Source organism: Nomascus leucogenys, chromosome 1a, assembly GCF_006542625.1.
Source record: "Nomascus leucogenys isolate Asia chromosome 1a, Asia_NLE_v1, whole genome shotgun sequence".
Lineage (NCBI taxonomy): Eukaryota > Metazoa > Chordata > Mammalia > Primates > Hylobatidae > Nomascus > Nomascus leucogenys.
This window is the reverse complement of record NC_044381.1, coordinates 17,496,255-17,506,311: the sequence shown is the minus strand read 5'-3', so window position 1 is coordinate 17,506,311 and position 10,057 is coordinate 17,496,255. Positions and strand designations below refer to the sequence as shown.

At 38.9% G+C, this 10,057-nt stretch overlaps 1 protein-coding gene across 2 annotated transcripts in view; it reads left to right on the top strand.

Annotated features, from left to right (window-relative positions):
* Positions 1-10,057, top strand: part of BNC2 (basonuclin 2) — a 456,158-nt gene that overhangs the window by 71,915 nt on the left and 374,186 nt on the right. The window lies entirely within an intron of this gene.

Sequence of the window (10,057 nt, the reverse complement as noted above, 5' to 3'; positions counted from 1 at the left end):
ATTAACCAGGCGCGTCCCAGCTACTCGGGAGGCTGAAACAGGAGAATCACTTGAACCCAGGGGGCAGAGGTTGCAGTGAGCAAGATCACGCCACTGTACTCCAGCCTGGGCGACAGAGTGAGAATCTGTCTCTAAATAAATAAAGGTGACGAATGTATTGATTATCAATAGTACTATCATTATTATTTTTGCTAAAGTCTTTGGGAGATTTGAAGGTCACAAAAAGACTTACATGTGAAAAAGGAGGAAGGAATCAGAAATATGGAGAATTGTGTAAGGGATATACTTTGGATTTTGAAGTCTTGTTTAGAAGTGTATATACTTGTGGGGCAATAATTACAATCATTTTGGGTTCTTTTTCATCTAGTCAGGTTGAAGATGTCTATTTTGTGTAATCTTTCTTTTGGGAGGAATGAAAAAACATTAGCAATAACTTAGTTTTTGGTTATGATTTTTCCCTTTTGCTTCTAAAACATGTAGTTGCCTGATAGAATAGCTTCCCTTTTTTTCTACATCAGAAAGGAAAGACAGCTATCTTAGAAACATATTTAAAGCACATGATGAAAAAGAAGAGGTTTTTAAAAACTGTTGAAAATACATTTTCTTTGTGCCAGGTACCAGATGTTGATGTTGGCAGTGCCTAAGAAGGTCACAGGGCATTTAAAATTACTAGGCTGTAAGGAGTAAAATTCCAGGTCTCTTGCACTGAAAATTATTTAAAAATTGTGTTTACTTAGCGATAAGTAGTACAAGAGTACTTTTTCTATGAATTCCTGTTAAATAGGTACCTTAGAAATACATGATCAATGAAATTGCCAGAAAAAAAAAGTTCCAGTGCCTCTTAGCATTATAAAAGTAGTGCTTTTACTGGTTAAGTAACTGGTTGCATTTAAGTCTCTATTTTTTTTTGATATGAAAAGAATATCCCCTCAACTTTGTTAGACAGGATTTGCCTTACTTTTGAGCTATCCATTTCAAATTAGAGAGGACAGACGCTGTGCTCCTTGGTTATATACTATGCAAAAAGACATGTATGTGGTACTTAGATAATATTTCGTTTCTTCTAGAAGTGTAATTTTGAGAAGGAAATAAGACCTTTTTTGCATCCACCTCCCACCCCATGCCAACCTTTTCTACATAGTTTCTTTTTCTTTTTCTTTTGTTTTTTTGAGATGGAGTCTTGCTCTGTCACCCAGGCTGGCGCGCAGTGGCACAATCTCGGCTCACTGCAATGTCTGCCTCCCGAGCTCAAGTGATTCTCCTGCCTCAGCCTCCCGAGTAGCTGGGACTGCAGGCGCCTGCTACCATGCCCGGCTAATTTTTGTATTTTTAGTAGAGATGGGGTTTCCCCATGTTGGCCAGGCTGGTCTCGAACTCCTGATCTCAGGTGATCTGCCCACCTGTGCCTGTCAAAGTACTGGGATTATAGGCATGAGCCACCGCGCCTGGCCTCTACATAGTTTCTTCTCTGTGTGAGCCAAAGTTCCTTTTCTCACTGATAATTAGGGTAAATAGTTTCAGTGCAAAAATAGGATTTTGGAAGGTAAAAAAGTTCTGAAAAAACAAATTCTGACAAGGTTACCGCTTATATTCATTATAGATTATTGTTTCTTCTGGTTTCTTGGGTATTGCAGTAGAAGGACTTGGGTGATTACCTTATTGGGCTTTTCCAAAGGATTTTCATACATTTTTGATGTAGTTAGCATCAAGATTTTACTGGGGAAATTTGAGTTAGTTCTGTAAATACAACGGGATTAATTTTTTTCTGGGCTATTTTGCCCTTCTTGTTATTGCCTGAAGAAAGTAAATGCTTTCTGATGCCAAGGTGGGCAGATCACTTGAGGTCAGGAGTTTGAGACCAGCCTGGCCAACATCGCGAAACGCTGTCTCTACTAAAAATACAAAAATTAGCCAGGTGTTCTGGCAGGTGCCTGTAATCCCAGCTACTTGGGAGGCTGAGGCAGGAGAATGGCTTGAATCTGGGAGGTGGAGGTTGCAGTGAGCTGAGATCGTGCCACTGCACTCCAGTTTGGGTGACAGAGTGAGGCTCCATATCAAAAATAAATAAATAAATAAAATAGAAAGTAAATACTTTCTGCAGAAAAGGAAACAATTTTTCAGGAAAAAAAATGACTGGAAGGAAATAGGTCAATATTATCAGTTGTTGCCTCTGGAGTTATGACTAATTTCTGCTTCTTTATACTTTGTTACATTTTTTATATTTTCTACAGCTAGAGTGTATTACTTGTAGAATCGGAAAAAAAAAGAAAAATAATATGCATTATAACTGATTTTGACATGCCTAAGGAGACAAGCACTGGCCATTCAAGTTGCAGATCCCAGAACCTTGGTTCTGAGCTATAAAAACTACAGGCGTGTTGATGTTTGTATGACTCTCAGAGCCCCCTGACATTTGGATAGATAGGAAGTGGTGTATTTAGCTGTGGGCCACCTTCCCATGGGGTTTGCTGGTGACCAAAGTCAGCAATTGTGTTAATAGCTTAAGTGGCAGAAAGGGCTCACTATTGTTGCCATTACTTGTGCGTGATTGTTTACTTTCTACTCTCTGTGGGCATATGTTTATTATATTTATATTGCCCATTCAGTGTAGTTGTGCAATGAAAATGGACTTACAGTGTGGTGGGGAGCATAGGGGAATAATTTCAGAATTTCCTCTATAATTTCTACATAGTTTAGTGGAGAATGAAAAATTTACCTGCCTCCTGTCTGAATGGCACTTGGTAAAGTCCTTAATGTAGTTTTGAATGTTAATTCTGGTTGGAGGAATTCCTTTAAATTATAAGATACTACCATACTTGGAAAAATTACTTAGAAGTCTAGTGTTTGGAGTCAAGAGAACAAATTCACACATAACAATATTAGCTTTAAATGTAAATGGGCTAAATGCTCCAATTAAAAGACACAGACTGGCAAGTTGGATAAAGAGTCAAGACCCATCAGTGTGCCGTATTCAGGAAACCCATCTCACATGCAGAGACACACATAGGCTCAAAATAAAGGGATGGAGGAAGATCTACCAAGCAAATGGAAAGCAAAAAAAGGCAGGGGTTGCAATCCTAGTCTCTGATAAAACAGACTTTAAACCAACAAAGATCAAAAGAGACAAAGAAGGCCATTATATAATGGTAAAGGGATCAATTCAACAAGAAGAGCTAACTATCCTAAATATATATGCACCCAATACAGGAGCACCCAGATTCATAAAGCAAGTCCTGAGTGACCTACAGAGACTTAGACTCCCACACAATAATAATGGGAGACTTTCACACCCCACTGTCAACATTAGACAGATCAACGAGACAGAAAGTTAACAAGGATCCCCAGGAATTGAACTCAGCTCTGCACCAAGCAGACCTAATAGACATCTACAGAACTCTCCACCCCAAATCAACAGAATATACATTTTTTTTAGCACCACACCACACCTATTCCAGAATTGACCACATAGTTGGAAGTAAAGCTCTCCTCAGCAAATGTAAAAGAACAGAAATTATAACAAACTGTCTCTCAGACCACAGTAAAATCAAACTACAACTCAGTATTAAGAAACTCACTCAAAACTGCTGAACTACATGGAAACTGAAGAACCTGCTCCTGAATGACTACTGGGTACATAACAAAATGAAGGCAGAAATAAAGATGTTCTTTGAAACCAACGAGAACAAAGACACAACATGCCAGAATCTCTGGGACACATTCAAAGCAGTGTGTAGAGGGAAATTTATAGCACTAAATGCCCACAAGAGAAAGCAGGAAAGATCCAAAATTGACACCCTAACATCACAATTAAAAGAACTAGAAAAGCAAGAGCAAACACATTCAAAAGCTAGCAAAAGGCAAGAAATAACTAAGATCAGAGCAGAACTGAAGGAAATAGAGACATAAAAAACCCTTCAAAAAATTAATGAATCCAGGAGCTGGTTTTTTGAAAGGATCAACAAAATTGATAGACTGGTAGCAAGACTAATACAGAAGAAAAGAGAGAAGAATCAAATAGACACAATAAAAAATGATAAAGGGGATATCACTACCGATCCCACAGAAATACAAACTACCATCAGAGAATACTACAAACATCTCTATGCAAATAAACTAGAAAATCTAGAAGAAATGGATAAATTCCTCAACACATACACCCTCCCAAGACTAAACCAGGAAGAAGTTGAATCTCTGAATAGACCAATAAATAACAGGCTCTGAAATTGTGGCAATAATCAATAGCTTACCAACCAAAAAGAGTCCAGGACCAGATGGATTCACAGCCGAATTCTACCAGAGGTACAAGGAGGAACGGGTACCATTCCTTCTGAAACTATTCCAATCAATAGAAAAAGAGGGAATCCTCCCTAACTCATTTTATGAGGCCAGCATCATCCTGATACCAAAGCCTGTCAGGGACACAACCAAAAAAGAGAATTTTAGACCAATATCCTTAATGAACATCGATGCAAAAATCCTCGATAAAATACTGGCAAACCGAATGCAGCAGCACATCAAAAAGCTTATCCACCAAGATCAAGTGGGCTTCATCCCTGGGATGCAAGGCTGGTTCAACATATGCAAATCAATAAATGTAATCCAGCATATAAACAAAAGACAAAAACCACATGATTATCTCAATAGATGCAGAAAAGGCCTTTGACAAAATTCAACACTTCATGCTAAAAACTCTCAATAAATTAGGTATTGATGGGATGTATCTCAAAATGATAAGAGCTATCTATGACAAACCCACAGCCAATATCATACTGAATGGGCAAAAACTGGAAGCATTCCCTTTGAAAACTGGCACAAGACAGGGATGCCCTCTCTCACCACTCCTATTCAACATAGTCTTGGAAGTTCTGGGCAGGGCAATTAGGCAGGAGAAGGAAATAAATGGTATTCAATTAGGAAAAGAGGAAGTCAAATTGTCCCTGTTTGCAGATGACATGATTGTATATCTAGAAAGCCCCATTGTCTCAGCCCCAAATCTCCTTAAGCTGATAAGCAACTTCAACAAAGTCTCAGGATACAAAATCAATGTGCAAAAATCACAAGCATTCTTATACACCAATAACAGACAAACAGAGAGCCAAATCATGAGTGAACTCCCATTCACAATTGCTTCAAAGAGAATAAAATACCTAGGAATCCAACTTACAAGGGATGTGAAGGACCTCTTCAAGGAGAGCTACAAACCACTGCTCAATGAAATAAAAGAGGATACAAACAAATGGAAGAACATTCCATGCTCACGGGTAGGAAGAATCAATGTCGTGAAAATGGCCATACTGCCCAAGGTAATTTACAGATTCAGTGCCATCCCCATCAAGCTACCAATGACTTTCTTCACAAAATTGGAAAAAACTACTTTCAAGTTCATATGGAACCAAAAAAGAGCCGGCATTGCCAAGTCAATCCTAAACCAAAAGAACGAAGCCGGAGGCATCACACTACCTGACTTCAAACTATACTACAAGGCTACAGTAACCAAAACAGCATGGTACTGGTACCAAAACAGAGATATAGACCAATGGAACAGAACAGAGCCCTCAGAAATAATGCTGCATATCTACAACCATCTGATCTTTGACAAACTTGACAAAAACAAGCAATGGGGAAAGGATTCCCTATTTAATAAATGGTGCTGGGAAAACTGGCTAGCCATATGTAGAAAGCTGAAACTGGATCCCTTCCTTACACCTTATACAAAAATTAATTCAAGATGGATTAAAGACTTACATGTTAGACCTAAAACCATGAAAACCCTAGAAGAAAACCTAGGCATTACCATTCAGGACATAGGCATGGGCGAGGACTTCATGTCTAAAACACCAAAAGCAATGGCAACAAAAGCCAAAATTGACAAGTGGGATCTAATTAAACTAAAGAGCTTCTGCACAGCAAAAGAAACTACCATCAGAGTGAACAGGCAACCTACAAAATGAGAGAAAACTTTCGCAACCTACTCATCTGACAAAGGGCTAATATCCAGAATCTACAATGAACTCAAATAAATTTACAAGAAAAAAACAACCCCATCAAAATTAGGCAAAGGACATGAACAGACACTTCTTAAAAGAAGACATTTATGTAGCCAAAAAACACATGAAAAAATGCTCATCATCACTGGCCATCAGAGAAATGCAAATCAAAACCACAATGAGATATCATCTCACACCAGTTAGAATGGCCATCATTAAAAAGTCAGGAAACAACAGGTGCTGGAGAGGATGTGGAGAAATAGGAACACTTTGACACTGTTGGTGGGACTGTAAACTAGTTCAACCATTGTGGAAGTCAGTGTGGCGATTCCTCAGGGATCTAGAACTAGAAGTACCATTTGACCCAGCCATCCCATTACTGGGTATATACCCAAAGGACTATAAATCATGCTGCACACGTATGTTTATTGCGGCACTATTCACGATAGCAAAGACTTGGAACCAACCCAAATATCCAACAATGATAGACTGGATTAAGAAAATGTGGCACATATACACCATGGAATACTATGCAGCCATGAAAAATGATGAGTTCATGTCTTTTGTAGGGACATGGATGAAACTGGAAATCATCATTCTCAGTAAACTATGGCAAGGACAAAAAACCAAACACCGCATGTTTTCACTCATAGGTGGGAATTGAACAATGAGAACTCATGGACACAGGAAGGGGAACATCACACTCCGGGGACTGTTTTGGGGTGGGGGGATGGGGGAGGGACAGCATTAGGAGACATACCTAATGCTAAATGACGAGTTAATGTGTGCAGCACACCAACATGGCACATGGATACATATGTAACAAACCTGCACATTGTGCACATGTACCCTAAAACTTAAAGTATAAGAATAATAAATAAAATAAAAAAAAAATAGACTGCTTCGTCACTTTGATCTTAGGGTTAGTACTTTTAACCTCTGAACTTTGTCATACTTGTCTGCAAAATGTGGATACAAATAATATTTTCCTTTAGGGTGGTTGTGGGGATATGTGAAAATCTTTTGTAAATCCATATATATTTAATTTATTGACTAAGCTAATCTTGCCAAATTACCTAAATTAGAATGGAGGTGATTTGGCTAAAGTCCCTGAGTTCACAGCCTAGAGCCAAATTGCATTTGTCCATTCTACTTGGAAGGGGGGACATCAAAGATATATGGTTTTAATCTTATTTTTGTGAGAGGCTGTGCCTACTCGAATCCCCATCGCTTCCATTAAAAAACTTGAAAATAGTTCATTTTCTCTTCCTAATTACTTGGCAGAAATTTAGAATTGAAAGAGAGAAACTAGTAACAACCAACTTTTCCTTCACACTTCCAGATCAACAAAAGGGATTCTTGGGTCCTAGAGACCAAAGAAAGAATCAGCAGGAATGCCCAGGGTGAACTGATGGATTGCAGAGCCTAGCTGGTAATTACTTTCACTGAGCTAAAACATTAACTTAATACATGGGATCACAGCCAGATGAAAATCAGAATTTGGATCTCTTCCTTTCCTGTCGACATCCCATACTTTCCTTCTGAAGGCAGTCTTCTCTTGGTGGGATAGGCCTGCTTTGTTTCCTGCGACATGGCATGGATTTTCGTGCCCCACACTGGTAGACTGGAGTTGTGTCATTGATTGCCCTGGGCAACTTTTGGTGGGGATAGGTGACTGCTTAGGTCAGCTGGCTTTCTAGGGTGGCAAGAAACCCCAGTTTCTTTTAAGACTTTTCAGCTGGATACCAGATATTGACAGACTCAATCTCATCTTGGTGTTGTAATTTTAAGTTGCCAAACTTTAGCTTTTGGACTTGTGTGACACTTACTAGAGGCATACCTAGCCTCCAGCTAGGTGATATTGTGTCATCCTTAAGAGGCCAACGAGGTTTCATTTTAAAAGCTATCTCATGTTGATTGTTAATCACTTCCTAGTGTGTTGTGCTGTGAAAGATGGTGAAGTCATAATGAGATTCACTGGCATGATTCTTTAGTGATGTGTGTTTGCCATGGATTGGGAGGGGCATATATGTATTTTCTGAGGGATGTCAAATCTATAGTACAGGGGAGCTCATTTAATCTACAGTGCCCCCAACCTCAACCTTTCTATTGTATAGTGGAGAAGTTGGATATCTAGAAAGAGGAAGCTATTTCCAGCTTGTTAGAGCCAAGTGTGGACTTGAACTCAAGTTTTCTGAGTTCAACTTGTTTGTTACTTTTTGGGGATAATAGTAGTAGCTACCTTATGGGATTTAGAGAAGGTTAAGTAAAAAAAATCTGTATTAAGCATTAGGAATAGTGACAGACACTGAGAAAGATGTAGTAAATGAAAGCTGCCGTTATTGTCATCATCATCATTTTTACTTTTATCATTCCTGTTACACTTTATTACTTCCAACACCATATTTTGTAAGGTAGTCCGGTAGCTACCTTAACAAAAGCTACCTTTTGTTTTGTGCCATATTGTCGAAGCCCCACTTTTGCTAACAAACGGAAGCAATTATTCAACTTGCAACGATTTAAGGAAAATTTGACAGTGTTTGACACTTGTATAGAGACCCACAAAAGGCATTAGTTGAAGATAATGAAATGGTAGTTAGCAATCCTAATTTTGAATTTTTGTACATTTGTGTGTGTGTTTATAGATTATGTTTCCCATTTATAAAGATTTGTCAAATATGATTCTACTCAAGTACATTCTCTTGAAACAGCGGGAATTCTATGGAATCATGATTTATTTATTTCTTTCTTTTTTTTTTTTTTTTTTTTTGAGACAGTGTCTCACTCTGTCGACCAGGCTGGAGTGCAGTGACGTGATCTCGGCTCACTGCAAGCTCCGCCTCCTGGGTTCACGCCATTCTTCTGCCTCTCATGATTTCTTATTAAGCAGTCTGCTATACTTCCCTGCTTCCTGAGACTTCTTCATTAAATGTGTACTATTTCAACTATTTCAAATGTTTTACGTTTCCTAGTCCAGTCAGCACAGGGCTTTAAGTTGGAAGACATCGGTTGTGAAATCTGTCAGGGTGTAGTTATTTAAAGGACCAGACTTTTGTGAAATTTTTAATTATACGGATTTTACTTATGCTATATTAATTGAAAAGAAATGGATGTAAAACTATATAAAGTACTTAAGAAAGAAGCCAAGTTAATTGTGCCTTGGTTAGATAGTGAATGGTTAATGCCATTTTGTGTCATACTGGCTCTGTCTCTGTTTTATGTACCTGCTGTCTCACCAACAGTGTTGCTTAGTAGAAAGAGTGTTGGCTTTGAAGTGAGATGGGTTTGGGGCTTCACTCCATTGTGTTCATTTAAGAGCTTTGAGACTGCGTAAATTGTCTCTCTGAGCCTTAGTTCTCATTAGACTTGGATGCTCTCTCCTTTGCAAGGTTTCTTTATCCTGAAAGTGGCTTGCTCTTGGAGGTGCTTAGTAAATGTTAGCTCTTTTTCTCTTCCTAACCATGACCTTTACCTCCCATCCTCTTTCCCTGGCATTCTGCAAGGATTAGTTCAGGGATTAAAGCAACTTGGAAACGTTTTAGTTTCATACTATCATTTTTAGTGGTTTGCCTTTTAAATCATCTCTTTACTGTAAAAGTCTTGGTTCCGATAAATCTCACACCCTTGGGAACCAAACTCATGACAATCATGAAGTGTCTTACTTCAAAGGATAAGAAAACCAAGCAAACCAAAATCATGATATCCTCTCTGGAGCAGTGTGTGTGAGCCTGGGATCAGCCTGGGAATGTTGGTTAATGGTGTCACCATCCTCCTCTCACTGGCAGTGATGTGGAGGGTGTGGAGAGGACATGGGCTGAGCTAGGGTTTATAATTGCATGGCCGTCTGGCCTTCCTTGAGCATTCTTTCCCTTCCAGGATTCCTGTAATTGTCATCAGATGGCTCAGTCTCCCAAGTGTTTCCGGTATTGCAATGACTTCTGGAGTGTGTTTAAAAAAAAAAAAAAAAAAAAAAAAAGCCAGAATTAGCAGTTAGCAGTCATTTGTTTGTGTCAGTTCTGTTGTGTGTAGAGGCATGCAGATTGGGCATCTCTGGACTATAGAAAGACCAG